The sequence below is a fragment of the Carcharhinus amblyrhynchos genome, chromosome 14 (genome assembly GCF_965287045.1).
Source record: "Carcharhinus amblyrhynchos chromosome 14, sCarAmb.v2.hapA, whole genome shotgun sequence".
Taxonomy (NCBI): Eukaryota; Metazoa; Chordata; class Chondrichthyes; order Carcharhiniformes; family Carcharhinidae; genus Carcharhinus; species Carcharhinus amblyrhynchos.
The window spans coordinates 46,331,503-46,340,133 of NC_137337.1; the positions used below are offsets into that span (position 1 = coordinate 46,331,503).

At 44.6% G+C, this 8,631-nt stretch overlaps 1 non-coding gene across 1 annotated transcript; it reads left to right on the forward strand.

Moving 5' to 3' along the window:
• The first annotated feature begins 4,069 nt into the window (after positions 1-4,069).
• LOC145352857 (U6 spliceosomal RNA) lies at positions 4,070-4,173 on the forward strand. Its single transcript, XR_013888617.1, has one exon. It is a non-coding gene; the product is annotated as a U6 spliceosomal RNA (small nuclear RNA).
• The last annotated feature ends 4,458 nt before the right edge of the window (positions 4,174-8,631 follow it).

Genomic DNA, 8,631 nt, shown 5'->3' on the forward strand with positions numbered 1-8,631 from the left:
GGATAGAATATAAAAAAAGCAAAGAATGATGAAAGGATTAATGAGGAGAAAAAAGAGTACAAAAGAAACTTAGCTAGAAACAGACATACATATAGATTATAAATAAGAAACTAGTTAACAAAATGAGCATTGGTCCTATAGAAAGTGCCTGTGGGGAATTAAGATGTCAGAAAAAATTAACCGGTATTTTGCATCAGTCTTCAATATAGAAGATGCAACAACATCCCAGAGATGTGGATGGCACTATGGCATATGGTTATCACTGCTGCCTCACAACGCCAGGAACCCAGCCTTTAATAGAGTTTGCACATTCTCCCTGTGTCTGTATAGGTTTCCTCCGGGTGCTCCAGATTCCTCTCACAGTGCAAAGATGTGCGGATTAGGTGGATTGGGCATGCTAAGTTGCCCCTTCTTGTCCCAAGATGTGTAAGTTAGATTGATTAACCATGGAAAATGTGTGAGGTTCTGGGGTAGGGCTGGGGAGATGGTCTGGGTATATTACTCTGTCAGAGAGTCAGTGCAGTCTCGATTGGCCAAATGGTTTCCTTTTGCACTGTCAGGATTCTACGGAATAGCTGTAAATCAGGAAATGGATGGGAGTGTAGAACTCAAGAAAATTACGAACATCAGAGAGGCAGTATTGAGCAAATTGTTGGAACTGTGGATTGACAAGACCTCAGGTCTTGATGGACTTTATCTGGGAATCTTAAAATAAGTCAGTAGTGATATCCTTGATGCATTGGTTTTAATTTTCCAAAATTTATGAGATTTTGGGAAATCTCCATGAATTTGGAAAATAGATAATGTAACTGCTTCATTCAAAAAGGGAGACACAAAGCAGGAAACTATAGGCTAGTTAGCTTAACAATTGTCATAGGGAAATTCTAGAAGCTATTATGAAATATATTATAAAAGAGAACTTAGATAAATTCAAGGGAATCAGGCAGTGCCAACATGATTTTGTACAAGGTAAATTATGTAAACCAATTTATTGGAGTTCTTTGAAAAAGTAACATGTGCTGTAGATAAAGGGGAACTGATGGATGTACTGTACTTAGATTCCCAGAAGACATTTGATAAAGCGACACATTAAATGTTATTGTGAAAAAGTAATATTTATGGTGTAGGGAGTAATGTATTAGCATGGAAGACAGAGAGTAAGCATAATGGGTTATTTTCTGGTTGTCTGGATGTGATGAGTGGTGTGCTGCAGGAGCAGGACTCGGGCCTCAACTTCTAACAATTCATGTAATAATTTGAATGAAAGGGCAGAAGGTATGATTGACAAATTTGTTGATGGCTCAAAGATAGGTGGGAAAGTAAGTTATGAAAAGAATATAAGGAAGCTACAAAGGACATAGATAGGTTAGGTGAATGGACAAAGATTTGGCAAATGGAGTATCATGGGGGAAACATGAGGTCCTCCAAATCCGGCAAGAAGGATAAAAAGATGCATACTATCTAAATGGTGAGAAATTGCAGAGCTCTGAGATGCAGGGGGGATCTTGATGCCCTAGTGCATGAATCACAGAGGTTGGTATGCAAGTGCAGCAACAAATTAGCAAACCTAATAAAAGGTTATTGTTTACTGCAAGAGGAACACAAGAGTAGGGGGTTTATGCTTCAGTTCTACAGAGCATTGGTAATGTCACATCTGGGTTTCTGTGTACAGTAATGGTCTCCTCATTTAAGGAAATATTTAAATGTGTTGGAAACTGTTAAGAGAAAGTTTGCTAGATGAATACCTGGACTGGGTGGTTTGTCATATGAGGAAAGGCTGGAATTTAGAAGAGTAAGAGGCAACTTGATTGAAAGATCTAAGATCCTGAGAGAACTTGACAGGGTGGATGTAGAAAGGATGTTTCTCGTGGGAGAATCTAGATCTAACGGCCACTGTTTAAAAATAAGGGATCATCCATTTAATACAGAGATAAGAAACAAAATTCTCTCAAAGTATTATGAGATGTTTGAACCCCCTTCCTCAAAATATAGTTGAAACAGATCCTTGAATACCTTTAAGGTAGAGGTAGATATTTCCCTGATAAGTAAGGGTTTGAAAAGTTACCACGGATAGGCAGAATGTAAAGTTGAGGTTAAGATTAGATCAGCCAAGATCTTATTCAGTGGTGGAGTAGGTTTGAGGTGCTGAGGGGTCTACTCGTGCTCCTCACTAATATGTTTGTACGTTTGTTTTACAAGTAGCTTAGTGGTGCTCAAAGCGACCATTGAAGGTTGTTCCAAAAACAGTCAAAAGGAATGATTAACTTTGATTTTTGTGGGGTCAGGAGGAAATACATAATCTGACATGGCAGAAATACTTCAGCTCACTGCTGGCCATCTTCAACCTCCTTTTCCTAGACTCCCAGTGTTCGTCGATTCCACATAAGAGTCATTTGATTTTTCCCTCTTGCCCAACTGACGAGTTGGCTCCAAGCACTGGCATAGTGTCAACGGGTGCATGTTGCTGAGGTTAGGGTCTTCAACCGAGGAAGAGAATGAAAGGACAGATACATGGGATATCAAACCTCAAAAGTCAACCAAATGTGCTGATCCTTACTCACAAACCTGGATTCACAGTCAAGAGCTATATCTCTCCAAATATGCCATGAAAGATGGAGGTATTATTTACATTTTATTCAGCCATTTCTGCTTTCTCATAAAAGGTGAAGCAGTGCCTTTAAACGAAACTGCAGCCTGATGACAACCAGCTCTCATGGGCCAGCCAGACAAGGGCCAGAAGCTTCCTATAAATAGTTTGTCCTTGGGAAATTCCATGAGAGCAGTCCAGCACAGTTTTGGCAAACATTATGCTCTTCCAAGGTGCAGCCACTTTAGCAGAGGGACTGTGAGAAGGTTTACCCTCAGATTCCTCAAGCTGGGTAAATGACTCTTCCTGTCTTTCAAAGGCATTAATGGCTTGCTGTTACCCTGAACCAGGAGTCCTTGCACCTTAAGCATTGTCTTATGGTGATGACAAGCAAGAGTCTGGTTAATTTGCACTCAATTATATGTAAACTGAATGCAGTAAAAGTTCCACGACAACATTAGTCAAGAGAAGCCAAAAAAAATTAAACAGATCATGGTTTGAGACTACTTAAACAATCTTTGAGGGAGCTGTACTTAGATACTATCTGTGATTTTGAAAGATCAAGCACTATTCATTTGAATCAATGCTGTCAGACAAGCTCTCAGCTTTGTTTTAAGTGAAATGAAAAAATCCACAGTCAGCTTTTCCTTTCCCTTTGCCTGTTGGATCTTAGCTCCGTTTTTCTTAAAAGCTTTATTTTCTCTGGCTCAATCATCTTAAATTATAGATGTGTTTTCAGCAGTACGGACATTTTGGTTCTTTGTATGAGGAAATATGCTGCAGGATTTTGTCGATTTTTTTTCCACAGCTGCATCTAAAATCAATACAGATAATTTTACATTTCCAGCTGTGGATTCCATTTCAATCATTTTACTGTCTGCGTGCAGTAAAAAAAATTCATTCGCACAAATCGAGTGGTTTGCATTCAAGAGATACAATAGTAATTGTCTATTATTGCAGTTGGGTTGTGATTTGCTCTTTTATTATATTCACTAGAGACGCCAGTATCATTGCAGTGCATTGTCGGAGGAGATAACTGCAGATTTTTCCTCAAACCTGTTAGCAATAGCTACTTCTACCTACAAAATCCTTTATGTATTCATTATTAACATCCACACCTACATTACAAGTCAATATGTTTCTATAATTCTGTTGTAAAGTATAAGCAATATGCCAAATTGATGACCTGACTTCCAATATTAATAGTACAGGGATTAATCTCACCAATCAACTTCCACATGTTTTTATTATTGTGGAGACAAAGCTACTGAATTAAATTTGCTGCCCTCACGTTGTTCTCTGCAGAGGACAGAGGTCTTGATCATATATGTTACGTACATGGCCAGAGGCTCCTCCCACCCCCACCTCCTCCCCGACAAACGACCCACACAGATGTTCAAAGGAGCTTTAAATATTGATGAAGAGCCAACATTCAAACTCAGAAAACATCTTGAAGCATTTTGTTTTAAACTTAAGACAAGTGTGGTCGCTTCAGCAACACATATACTAAAATTGGAAGGATATAGAGATTAGCATGGCCCCAGCACAAGGATGATATGCAAATTTGTGAAGTGTTCCATATTTGCGGGGCACGATGGCAACAGTGGTTAGCGCTGCTGCCTCACAGCGCCAGGGACCTGGGTTCAATTCCCAGTTTGAGTCATTGTCTGTGCGGATTCTGCATGATTTCCCTATGTCTGTGTGGGTTTCCTCCGGGTGCTCCAGTTTCCTCCCACAGTTTGAAAGATGTGCTGGTTAGGTGCATTGGCCTTTTGAAAATTGTCCCTCAGTGTACCCAAACAGATGCTGGAGTGTGACGACCAGGGGATTTTCACAGTAATTTCATTGCAGTGTTAATATAAATCTCCCCATGACACTAATAAATAAACTTAAACTTTGAGCAGTTGTACCAATAATTGTAACTGGTGAGAACCTGATCATTTTAAGAATACCTCCTTAAGGTGATATCATAGTAAATTGGAGAATGTTTATGATCCATCAATTTGACAACTAAATTTGCAACTAGAATCTTTGTTTTATTGAACAAACTGTCATAAATTAATGTAAGAACCACAGGGTAAATAGGGCTGATTTTCAAGGGTTTGCTTCCATTGGGTGAGAGAGGGGCAAACTGACCCAACCATGAGAGAATAATGCTAATTTCTAAACACAGACAATGCCTACATCCATAGTATTTTGCTTATCAAACTGTACAAATATCCTAATCCCATAACATTTTTTGAGATGATTTTATTCACCAAGAAAATTATGCCTTTATAAAATGTAAGTTGCTTAACTCCATCAATTAATGCATATAATAAATATCCAGCTGCCAGAGACTAGAAGTGTACGTGAGATGATCAGTGTATTTCTCTGTTAGAAATAGCAATTAAACAAAGCACAGTTTGTCCACCAAATTCTAAAATGTTAGTCACACTGCAAGGTTCCTATTCCACGTGTGTAATACGTGTTACCAAACCTCATATTTTTCTCTTTGACTTTCTCAGCTTGTTTGCTATTTTGCCCCACTTTATTCAGATCACATACACTGACCTGCTTGTTTCATCTCTGTAGACCAGATGTGTTCTGTGTACAGCAGATTTCACTGGAATATCTACATGACAAGTCAAAGCAATTTATCATCTCAAAAGAACACAGCTAAGCTTTACAAAAAAAAAGCTCCACTTTAGAACATTGGTCGGTGTATTGAAAGGCAATCATTTTACATTATCTGCAGTTTATTGGTACCAGAATTCCAGTGACACAAGTAAAGTTAACTCATCCACATTCAGTTCCAGAAATGGAATTGAATTTACAATATTCACTTAACACATGTCATTTTAACACATGCAAATTCATTGTTTCTTCCTCACCTTGGCCATAAAATAATGGATCTCTGCCCTTACAAAACAGAGAAAAACAAATGTCCCTCCTCCTGGTCATCAATCTGTCCACAGCAGCACATTTCCCATGAGCAGATCACCTCAATCCCAAAAATGAAGGGCAACCTCGAAATTCCGATGGTTCCCCTGGCAATTGTTCTGGTTGACAGTCACTCTTGCTTGCACCATGTTCTCAGTGAAAGACAAAAATCAACCCCTGTGGGCTCAATTTACCATTTTCTTTCTAAGTGCTGAGCAGACTTGAAACTGGGAGTGTTTCAGATCCGATTATTAGACCCGCTCTCAGGCGCCCCCATACACATTTTGCCTGCAAAAATATCAGCTTTTTCGAATCGTGCTGAGGAAACCCATGGGTTGGGCTTAACGCGCCCAAAATCCTGCTCCTCCGATCGGTGCTTCCCACTGCGCATGCGCAGAAAAGAAAATGATAGAATGCTGCTCCCCTACCACAATGCCTCCCCCTGGCCCCAACAGACATTGCCTCACCCCCACAACATTATTGATCCCCTTATCCCCCACCCGTCCATGGCCCAAACTGATCGCGGCCCCCTCCTCACCTGCTCCCCCCCCAACAATCTTAGGCAGAGTGGCAGCAGATGACTCCTTCCCTCCTCACTCATCACAGGCAGAGTGGCAGCGGACCCTTCCTTTCCCTTTATGCACCATAGACAGAGTGACAATGGATAGCCCCTTCCCTCCAACGATCTCAGGCTGAGTGGCAGCGGAACCCCCCCTTCCCCTGACTCATCACAGGCACTGAGCCCCCTTCCCTTTCACTGATCTCAGGCAGAGAGATTTACCCTCCCACCTCCACCCTGCAGATATCAGGCAGGGTAATCCCCCTCACCCTCACCCCCACCCCAGACTCTCCTGCACAAGGCCCCCAGGTCCTCCAGAGTCCGATGGCTGTATGGCACCTCCCTGTGCCCCTGCCTCTGCCCCTGCCCCTCCTGTCCCCAGTCATTGAGGCACTGATCCATCACCCACCCCTACCCACTTCCCCGTCATCCCATCAGCACACCTGCAAGTGCTCACTCGATTTCCCCTCAATGCTAACAAGCAACTGTATGGAACTTGCTGGAATGTTCTGTCAAACTACCTGTAGCTGATCTGCCCCAACGAGGGGCAGCTCCATTAAAACTCAAGGATGGATAGGCAGGCAGGTATTCCTACGCAAAAGGGGTGCATAACAGCCCCTAATTTTCTGAGGGAGGCATGGGGAGGCTACTGGAAGCAGCAGAGGCAAGGTGGGACACTGCCCCGACCCTCCCCCACCTCCCCAAGGAGGAAGCAGACGCAGGGAGGCTGATGGAAATGTGGCCTGTGATGAAGTCAGTGCCAGGGCATTGGCCCCCTGAACTGGGAAACAGTGTTGGAAAAAAGGTCAATGACCTCATCCATTCAGCAAGGGTGAGTGCTGAACCCCATCTTGCACCTTCCCCCAAATCTTCCCATCCCCAGCGCCCATAAAGTGACCCAGGGCACCAGAGGAACCCCAAGGAAGGAGGAAAGGCTTGAGTCTTTGCTAGGGTCTTCCAGCCAGGAGACTGTGGTTATGGCTACACCTTCTAACTCTTTCTCCTGCGCGTCCCCCACCCGCCACCCTTCTAACTCTGGGGTATTTCAGGAGCAGTGGGATGAAGAGGGTGTCATGGAAATATCCCAGACACCTGGAAGCAAGCCAGGGCCCTCAAGGTCCAGGGCCTCCAGAGGATGCTCACCATGTGCATTGCAGGCCCTACTGGGCATTGTAGGCAACTGGACCCCTCCAACTCCAAGGTACATTCTAGGGAGTCACTTCGATGTAGGGGTAGGCCATGTAACGTTAGGAAGTTGCAGCTGCACTGAGATGGCATGGGTGAAGGGCTCCACTAGTTAGAAAGATATTTAAGCACTTTAACATTTTCTGTTCACAAGTTTTTATGTTAGAATGTCTTTAAACACCTTTATTGCAATTAAATGTTTTTTCACCACCCACTTGTGACTAACATGCCTCAGATTTGTCTTAAATACGAATTCTCTTTCATTGATGATGGCTGGAGGGAGGCTTCATGTTGATGTCAGTTGGGGAGGCCCCTCAATGCTGTGTCACTGTGGTAAGGCCTCCTTTACCTGCAATTCTTCCTCCAGCTCCTCCTCCTCAACTCCGGCAGCAGCCGAAAAGACAGCTAGATGGGTTGATTGCATCGCAAAAGCCATGTCATCACTCTGAAAAGGACAGGGGTCTGGGAGATAGAGAGGAACACATGTAGAAATTATGGAAGGCTGCTTATCTCAAAACATCCACAGTTAAAACCCCTCATCTTATTCCCCCAGCCACATGCTCCCCACAATCACAGCCCCCCCAATTCCCCCAGCCACATGCTCCCCACAATCACATCCCCCCAATTCCCCCAGCCACATGCTCCCCACAATCACAGCCCCCCAATTCCCCCAGCCACATGCTCCCCACAATCACATCCCCCCAATTCCCCCAGCCACATGCTCCCCACAATCACAGCCCCCCCAATTCCCCCAGCCACATGCTCCCCACAATCACAGCCCCCCCAATTCCCCCAGCCACACTCTCCCCACAATCACAGCCCCCCCAATTCCCCCAGCCACATGCTCCCCACAATCACAGCCCCCCCAATTCCCCCAGCCACATGCCGCCCACAATCACAGCCCCCCCAATTCCCCCAGCCACATGCTCCCCACAATCACAGCCCCCCCAATTCCCCCAGCCACACACTCCCCACAATCACATCCCCCCCAATTCCCCCAGTCACATGTTCCCCACAATCACATCCCCCCCAATTCCCCCAGTCACATGTTCCCCACAATCACAGCCCCCCCAATTCCCCCAGCCACATGCTCCCCACAATCACAGCCCCCCCAATTCCCCCAGCCACATGCTCCCCACAATCACAGCCCCCCAATTCCCCCAGCCACATGCTCCCCACAATCACAGCCCCCCCAATTCCCCCAGCCACATGCTCCCCACAATCACAGCCCCCCCAATTCCCCCAGCCACACACTCCCCACAATCACAGCCCCCCCAATTCCCCCAGCCACACGCTCCCCACAATCACAGCCCCCCAATTCCCCCAGCCACATGCTCCCCACAATCACAGCCCCCCCAATTCCCCCAGCCACATGCTC